The sequence below is a fragment of the Pseudochaenichthys georgianus genome, chromosome 4, assembly GCF_902827115.2.
Source record: "Pseudochaenichthys georgianus chromosome 4, fPseGeo1.2, whole genome shotgun sequence".
NCBI classification, from domain to species: domain Eukaryota; kingdom Metazoa; phylum Chordata; class Actinopteri; order Perciformes; family Channichthyidae; genus Pseudochaenichthys; species Pseudochaenichthys georgianus.
The window spans coordinates 11,056,337-11,066,619 of NC_047506.1; positions in this window are offsets into that span (position 1 = coordinate 11,056,337).

Sequence of the window (10,283 nt, forward strand, 5' to 3'; positions counted from 1 at the left end):
GATATTTTCTATTCTATATTTATATAATTGACCTTCTACTTTCCCACTATTTTATATGTACTCTTAATATTTGAATGTTTTCATAAAATATAACACATTCAAAAGTGCGTTACAAAAATGAAAGACATTAAGAAAAAGGCATTTTAAAAAGTCATTAAAAAGCAACACAATTCTTCCTGCATTGCAATTACTCTAAACGTGTAATAACGTGCTTTAACCAGTAGGAGGTTTGGGTTAAAATCATAGGTTAAAAGGCTGTCAAGTTTACAGTGTTAACAAAATAAAATATACTGCTGTTTCCGGTTTAGTTTACGACGAATATTATTTTGTTATTGTTTTGATATTTGTAACACAAAAGCGATGGGAAAAACCCATAGCAACCAAAAAAAGATGGTATTAACATGACCCAGTCGTCTAGTAGTTAATAAAAAACAATAATATCAAAACAAAATATTACTACTAACTTTATTGTGAAATTAAAACAGAACGGTAAAAGAATAGTTTCTGGTCTATAGAGAGGCGAAGTCCCTCCCTTTCCGGGAGCCTCCATGACACCGGAAGCGTAAAATTATACATTGAAGTCAATGGAGAGAGAAAGGTTATCTTTTGATCCCGTTTGAATTGTGCCACGAATGACACATGATGTTTGTCAATTTAAAAGAATATTTGCAAGTCAAAAAAATTAAAATGTGTCGTAAAACTGTGAAGTTACACATTTTTTTGTGTGAAACCGCTGAGTGAACTACAGGTCTCTAGTCTCGCACAATACGCGTCACCATCACAAAGATGGCCGTCACGTTAGCAAATTTAACCTGTTTCTTTCAGAATGAGAATAAAAGTATAAAACGAGGTGACTACAAGTCTGGACACGTTGAGAGCTGTACATACACGAAAGGGGAGTTATTCGGTTCTGTAAGAGCAGCGGGACCGGCTTTACAAGATGTTGGTGAGTAATATGAGTGCAATGTGTAACGTTAATGTCAGCTAGCTAACATTAGCTAACAAGGTACACTAACGTGTTTTGTTTCAGTAACTAGTGTTCTCCTTTAGAACTTCGTGGTCTGTGTGTATGCTGTGGATAACATTAGTGTTCACAAGAACAAGGTAAACTCCCGTGTTTTGTTTTAGTTGCTCTTCAGATTGAAGCGGCCAGTTTTATATCGACTATACTGTATGTGTGATCTCCTTTTACATCTCGTTGTGTCATTTGAGTTTATTTGCTGTGTGTAGATTCAAGGGTTTTGGTTATCTTGTCAATTTGTTTGGGTTATCCAGGCACAGCTGTGCGTGACTCCCTCGGGTACACTGGTATGTGTTTTCCTAAAGTAGAGAGCATTGATTAATTAATAAACTACACACTGAGTCTAGATCCTGACCAAATCCTTTTTTATTGTTGATCAAATGTTTTTCAAAAATGTATTCATACACATTTAGAAAAATACAATGTACAATCACAACCAGTACAACACACATTACAAAAAATACAGAAAAAACAAACAATAACAACAATCAGACAAAACTATGGAAAAATAACCCCTCCCACCCCCAGATCCGGACCATCCTTGTATTATTGCTGATTCAATCTATTATAGCATGCTAACAAACATGGTACTTACTTTATTTGTACAGATCTGCATGGGAGACGATGGCGCGATGCAGAGCGCTGTCTGTGATTGTGCCCGGGGGATGTACAAATGCAGCCACGCTGCAGCATTGGCAATATGTGCCATGTGGCAGATCAGCTCCACAGATGTCGAGTGCCAGTGGAGGAAGCCTGGCACTTCCAAAGTAGTCCAGCCGGTGTCTCAACTTTACCAACAGTGAGAGGAGACATACAACCCACTGGCCAGAGACATCGCCACTCAGGATGTAGACTGGTTCAGGTTTGCACTGTGGGGCGCACAGTGTGGCATGGCATGGCTTTTGTCACCTGAGCCAGAGCCGCGGCCTCAACATCAGGCCATTGTCACCGTGAAGGGGCATGGGGGTCGGTGGCTTGAGGCAATTCTTGCCTCAATGCGACCAGCAAGACCAGCAAGCTGCCATCCAGACAGCCACCGGAGGACAGCGGACAAAGTGGCAGTTACACAGGCGGGGCAGGTTGACAGCCAGCAAGTTTGGTGCTGTGCTGCGGTCGGGACTTTCATCCACTCCATGCGCGTCCCTCATGAAGAGGGTGCTCGGGGGGTACAACTTGGACGGAGTCATGGCTGTCAACTGGGGGGTTGTAACGAGGCCGAAGGGGTGAAGGCTTTTGTGCAGGCCTATCAGGAGACAGTGTTCGAGTCTGGTCTCTTTGTGAGTGAGTCGGTGTTTTGGGAGCATCCCCCGATGGACTTGTGCAGCCATCTGCCCTGCTGGAGGTGAAGTGTCCACCATCATTATATAGGATATATATATATATATTTGTATACATATCTGTAAATTGTATAATTTTATTTGATTTAAAAGTATTTTTGATCTCTGTCTATAAACACAAACTGAGTAAGATTGACAATAAAGTTGACTTTGAAAAATATATATATTCTTTATGAAAATAGTTGACTGTTGGAGAAATGAATCCAAATGAAACGTTGGACTGAACTACAACTACGCCTTTAAATCTCTACGGACTGTTTTTCAGTGGGATGGCAAGTTCCTATCTTTAAACATTTATTAGTTTGTTCTCAGAACAGATTTGATTGAAGTTAATTTAACTTTGCCGACCATGTAAGGTCATTATTAAAAAGGCACAATCAATTTGTTTAGGGTTGACTAAAATAATGATAAACATTTCATTTGGATAATTTACTGACAGAATAAGAAACTCAATAATGCTCTACTCACCTGTTCCTTTTTATAAAGTGAAACAGTTGAAACGATAGATTTTTAGTAAACTTAAAAACAACCTTCTTCAAAAGCTATCAAGGAATATACCGAATACTTATTTTAGAACTTTATTACATATTATTTGTATATAGTTTGAATGATCCATAATTGACAGAAGCTTGTGTTTACACTGACCTGTTACTCATATATTAATGTCTTTGTAACTTCTTTAAACCACTACCTCACTAATTTCTTTCATTCATCACGGTTCAGTAAACTAAGTGACACATGAACCAGTTGAATCATTATAATAACGTAGGATTGCAACTCTTTGAAACTGTAGGTGGCTCTTAAAAGAGCCGTTGTGTTTGGGTGTGATGGTCTCGGGTCAGTCTAAGCCCTCTCTCCGCGGATGCAGCTGGATGTCCTTGGGCATGATGGCGACCCTCTTTGCTTGGTTCATCTTACTGGGGGCAGCTACATGGATGTCGGTGCAGTCCACAGTCATTGTGCAGTTGAAGGCAGAATGAATGTATTATTGACTCCGAATGAAGCACAACTTCATGTCATACAATACATTGACTTTATTTGTAATTGTGTGAAAACATATGAGCATTGATTAGCAAGCAGGACCTGCAGGAACAGAGCATGGTGATGGATGGAGCTCGGAAGAGAGAAGAATAAAGAAAACAGATCAACTTCATTTTCGGATATTAAAAATTCAATTTCAAAACAAGTTGCCGCTCCTACAGTTTTCTAGTGTGTAAAGATGATTTCACTTGACCTATGCACAATATCACACTCAATACATGTGTGTCTCTGGGGGGTGCATTGTGCCTTTGATGTATATAAATAATATACCATAACCAAATACTATTACGTACAGTGGAAATCAGGTTGCCAGAGCAGGTCAGTGTGCATGTTCCTCAGGGTCTCAGCAGTTACAGGTGAGGGAAAGGAAATAAAAGAGAAAAAGGTCAGTAACAACACTTTAAAGTAACACAACAGTAACACTTTGAATAATTATCCCTTCTAATAATTTTCTCTCAGTAATCACTCAACTACAGTCTTTCCAACAAACAGATTGACTCACCCTTACTGTCATCACAATGAAACACGTCCAGAAGAATCTGTCATGCAAAGCTCCCTGCCTGCCTTCGACTCTCCCTGACTGCTTCCTTAGCATCCGGTGGATGGCGCAGTAGGCTACTCTTCAAATGTTTCACGAAATACTTACCATCTACTCCTACTCTTCATGTAATAAAATAATAACTTCATGGTAAGGCTACTAAAAATGACAAGGCTAAGTAATGTAATGCTAACTAACGTGCTCGCTACTCGTCGCTACTAGCTAGGTAGCTAACTTGACTATATGTTCCATGCACAACATGTGTATTACCTGATATGTCTGATCCAGCGACTCCTGGCCCTTTCATCAGACGGCAATCGATAGAACGAGCAAGTGGTTTGATCACTTATGTGATTACAACCTGGTACAAAGCACACATGCATCTTGTAAAAGTGAATTTATTTTTAGCAATCTCTTATTTATTGGAGGGAATAAATCGGTTATGAGATCTTCTTCTTCGCTTTAATTACGAGTCGCAACCACTTGGAGAATTATCGCCTGTGACATCACTTACGCGAGCCAGAATGGGATTTGGGATTTGTAGTCTTTGTAGTCGCGTATTTTTCATAGTCTTATATTTCAACAGTTTTACGACAAAATGTGACTTTTTTGACATGGAACTTATTGTTTAAGATTGACAAACATCATATGTGTAGTTCGTGGCACAATTCAAACGGGATCAAAAGATACGTGTTCTCTCTCCATTGAATTCAATGTTAATTTTTCGCTTCCGGGGTCCCATGAGCCGGAAGTAGATGGGCGTGACTTCGCCTCTCTATTCTGATGCCCGATCTCTGTAGATAAATAAAGAACTAAGACAGATGTGTAATATTTAATGCAGCCAAACCATTTATTACAATGCATTCATGTGATGACTATCAAAGAGTAAAGCAAGCACTGCTGAATAAAGTATGATTTTCTCTTTTACGAAACGTTTTTTTTCATATGGAATGCAGTTGGAGGTCAACCAATCAAAGAGCTTGCGGGCTGATCACGGGGTTCATGGTGTAGTCCCAAACGATAGCTGAGGATTCTGGGTAGTGTAGTGTCTTCTGCCGTCCAAAAACTCCGAAAAAATATTTGTTTCTCCGAATCGAAGGGGGAAAATACAAAAGCATTGCACACAATTCAAACCAATCAATGTTGTGTAATTAAGGACAATTTGGTGTTTTTTAGTCGATGAGTAGTGCAGATATCACTGTAAAATCAATCGACAGTAAGGAGAATAGGCTACTTAATTCCGGGTGTAAAATTCTCTGTTATCCAATGGGAATGGACGCTCGTAATACAAGACATGATCATTATCTTTTAAATAACGTTAACTAAAGGGAACAATCTATTTGACACAGCTGAAGCTCTGGCCTTCCTTAAAAACAAACTAATTTAATAAAATTAACAGTTGCATTACACACAATGCACTGTTTTTTGAGAACACAAATTCGTAACTAATGTAATTTTTACATTCTGACGAAAAATAAAAATAATTATGAATACAAATAAAATAAAATAAGCCTACTGAGTTACTACACGCTATAAAGTAGATTTAAAAAACGTTGTATAGAATAAAAGCTCACTGCGGGACGTTGTAGAAATGCGTGTGTGCACCACGACAAAGGAGCCTCATTCACTTTACATTGGGGTTGTTTGCGTGGTGCCGACACGCAAATGTAACAAAGTTCGTGACTCCACCACGCATTGTGGTGTTAAGGAGTCGTGGTGGAGTCACGCATTCTGGTGAGATCAGGTTGAGTATGCCCGTGTGTCATCTCCAATAAATGTCTTCAACCATCCTTTAAACTCAGGGTGATTCCCACTCCTTTCTGTAGTGTTTTAAATAAAGGCTACAAACAAACACTTCAGGGCCACCAGGGGCCTATACTACGAACCTGGTTCAACCTAACCTGGATATGTTTGAGTTAGCCGGTTGGCCTAATCCAAAACATACGCGCTCTCGCTAAACTGTACTACGACGCTGGTTATCAAGTGGATCGCTCAAGCCAGCCGTGTCCTATCTAGTTAGGTGCGCGTTCACATGAAAGGGGTGGTATCTGGAGCATTCGACCAATCACAAACATGGAGAAGCGCACTGGCGCAGCGTCATACTTCCTGAATGAAAAGTGAACTTTAATACTAGTCAAAAATGAAGAAGTTAAACTTTAAACATCCATGACTTAAACACTTTATCCAGGATAAAAGCCACATAGCTGCACCTGCAAGGTGAATACAGCTGGTAACAGAACAAGTGTTTGAATGCGTACATTAACAGGTTTATGATATCACTGCCCCGTCTAAAACACGATCTGACTTCAATTACATTTGTCTCGAGTGTTTCGTCAACTTAATGTGTTGCTTAAAATAATACTTCTGCATACAGTATGTGACACTGTGAGTGTTGCACGGCCAGATACGGCTCAGCTGACTCAGATAAGGAGATATATGATACATTATGAAGTGATATGCCGCGGACTGTACTTAATGTACTCTGATCCGGTTACTTATGTTGTGACCGATATTTAGGTAAGCTTTCTTAACGCTAATGTTATAATAGTCAGATTGCTCTGAAGATGGAGGTGATATTCTATTCATGTTCACGTTCACACAGTCGGTGATTTTTGCCGGCCGTCTTTCCTGCGACAGCAGTTTTTCTGTATTTCCTTTCTCCTGTAATATGACTTGATCGCTTTAAACTCCGCACACTGAGCTCTGATTGGTCAGCAGGCGGTGCTTTCACTGAGTTGAGCTCTTAGCCTGCAACCTAACCTGGTCCCGACCAGGTTAGCTGCTTAGCATATATTACCATGGAGATCTAGCCTGCTAAAAAGAGAACCAGCTTCGGATGACCGGAAAGCCGGAGTTTTCCCTGAATTTAGCTGGCTAAGCGAAAATCCTGCTTCACAGTATACCCCCCAGGTGCTAAGGGGGCGGGAGGTATAGGCTAACGCCACATTAGCATCGGCGATCTTTTCTACTTAATGCTATCTGCACACATGGTTAACATTGAACATTAAAAGATCAGGCAGTTCAGGGAGAGTCGAAGGAAGGAAGGCAGGCAGGCAGCTTTGCATGACATTCTTCTGGACGTGTTTCATTGTGATGATAGTGAGGGTGAGTCAATCTGTTTGTTGGAAAGACAGTAGTTGAGTGATTACTGAGAGAAAATTATTAAAAGAGATAATTATTCAAAGTGTTGTTACTTTAAAGTGTTGTTACTGACCTTTTTCTCTTTTATTTTCTTTACCTCACCTGTAACTGCTGAGACCCTGAGAAACATGCACACTGGACTGACCTGCTCTGGCAACCTGATTTCCACTGTACGTAATTTGGTTATGGTATATTATTTATATACATCAAAGGCACAATGCACCCCCCAGAGACACACATGTATTGAGTGTGATATTTTGCATAGGTCATGTGAAATCATCTTTACATACTAGAAAACTGTAGGAGCGGCAACTTGTTTTGAAATTGAATTTTTAATATTCGATAATAAAGTTGATCTGTTTTCTTTATTCTTCTCTCTTCCCAGCTCCATCCATCACCGTGCTCTGTTCCTGCAGGTCCTGCTTGCTAATCAATGCTCATATTTTTGTACACAATTACAAATAAAGTCAATGTATTGTATGACATGAAGTTGTGCTTCATTCTGAGTCAATAATAAATTCATTCTGCCTTCATTCATTCTGCCTTCAACTGCACAATGATTGTGGACTGCACCGACATCCATGTAGCTGCCCCCCAGTAAGATGAACAAAGCAAAGAGGGTCACCATCATGCCCAAGGACATCCAGCTGGCCCGGAGAGATGGCTTAGAGTACTGACCTGAGACCAGCACACCCAAACACAACGGCTCTTTTAAGAGCCACCTACAGTTTCAAAGAGTTGCAATCCTATGTTATTATAATGATTAAACTGGTTCATGTATCACTTAGTTTACTGAACCATGATGAATGAAAGAAATTAGTGAGGTAGTGGTTTACTGAAGTTACAAAGACATTAATATATGAGTAACATGTCAGTGTAAACACAAGCTTCTGTCAATTATGGATCATTCAAACTATTTATATAAAAATATGCAATAAAGTTCTAAAACAAGTATTCGGTATATTCCTTGATAGCTTTTGGAGAAGGTTGTTTTTAAGTTTACTAAAATCTATCGTTTCAACTGTTTCACTTCACGTGAGTAGAGCATTATTGAGTTTCTTATTCTGTCAGTAAATTATCCAAATGAATGTTTTTCATTATTTTAGTCAACCCTAAACAAATTGATTACCTTTTTAATAATGACCTTACATGGTCGGCAAAGTTAAATTAACTTCAGAAAATAAAATCTGTTTTGAGAAAAAACTAATAAATGTTTAAAGATAGGAACTTGCCATCCCACTGAAAAACAGTCTGTAGAGATTTAAAGGCGTAGTTGTAGTTCAGTCCAACGTTTCATTTGGATTAATTTCTCCAACAGTCAACTATTTTCATAAAGAATATATATATTTTCAAAGTCAACTTTATTGTCAATCTTACTCAGTTTGTGTTTATAGACAGAGAGATCAAAAAGACGTTTAAATAAAATAAAATGTACAGATATGTATAGAAATATATATATATATCCTATATACACCATCATGTATAATGATGGTGTATGATGTAGAAGGAAGTGTGGTGGATAACAAGTAAATATAGAGTTACATACAGATCCATGTTACAGCAAAAGATGGAATAACTAAGAAGCACGCAGTATAATAATAATTACATGCAACAATTAAATAACTGCTCAGCATCTCCACCACAATCCCAATCTGCTGTGTCCTGTTTTCCTCCCCTCTGCATAACACCCCATCACACATACGAAACACAACACAGAGTCAGAGGGTGTTAAGAGTATGTTTATTTAAATGTCCTCCTCTCTACTGGCCAACACATATATGCTGGGTGTAGAATTTTTCCAGGAGGAGGAGATTTCCATGCCATGCAGGGTCTTTGGGGATGGGGATGATGATCGCCTCCTTCGTGGTTCACACAACAAAGTAGCAGAGACTCCGGTCTGTGATGTGCAGCTGCCCTTGGACCTGGTGCTAGTATGGGTGATTCTCCTTGAGAATATATGACCCATCCTCCTCACGGAGACAGAAGGATGGTAACTGGACTGCCTCCGCGATGGTCATGTTCCTCTGGCTGTGTGGACACTTCACCTCCAGCAGGGCAGATGGCTGCACAAGTCCATCGGGTGATGCTCCCAAAACACCGACTCACTCACAAAGAGACCAGACTCGAACACTGTCATTTGATAGGCCTCCACAAAAGCCTTCACCCCTTCGGCCTCGTTTACAACCCCCAAGCTGACGGCCATGACTCCGTCCAAGTTCTACCCCCCAAGCACCCTCTTCATGAGGGACGCGCATGGAGTGGATGAAAGTCCCGACCGCAGCACACGGTGTCCTACGGTGGCTGTCTGGATGGCAGCTTGCTGGTCTCTGCTCAGTCGCATTGAGGCAAGAATTGCCTCAAGCCCCCGACCCCCATGCCCTTACACCAGCTCCGGCACGGTGACAATGGCCTGATGTTGAGGCTGCGGCTCTGGCTCAGGTGACAAAAGCCATGCCATGCCACACTGTGTGCCCCTCAGTGCAGACCTGAACCAGTCTACATCCTCAGTGGCGATGTCTCTGGCCAGTGGGTTGTATGTCTCCTCTCGCTGTTGGTAAAGTTGAGACACCGGCTGGACTACTTTGGAAGTGCCAGGCTTCCTCCACTGGCACTCAACATCTTTGGAGCTGATCTGCCACATGGCAAATAATGCCAATGCTGCAGCGTAGCTGCATTTGTACATCCCCCGTGCACAATCACAGACAGCACTCTGCATCGCGCCATCGTCTCCCATGCAGATCTTTAAAAATAAAGTAAGTACCATTTGTTAGCAGGCTATAATAGATTGAATGAGCAATAATACAAGGATGGTCCGGATCTGGGGGTGGGAGGGTTTATTTTTCCATAGTTTTGTCCTCTTGTCTGATTGTTGTTATTGTTTGTTTTTCTGTATTTTTTGTAATTTGTGTTGTATTGGTTGTGATTGTACATTGTATTTTTCTAAATGTGTATGAATACATTTTTGAAAAACATTTGATCAACAATAAAAAAGGATTTGGTCAGGATCTAGACTCAGCGTGTAGTTTATTAATTAATCAATGCTCTCTACATTAGGAAAACACATACCAGTGTACCAGAGGGAGTAACACACAGCTGTGCCGAGATAACCAAACAAATTGACAAGATAACCAAAATCCTTGAATCTACACAAAGCAAATAAACTCAAATGACACAACGAGATGTAAAAGGAGATCACACATACAGT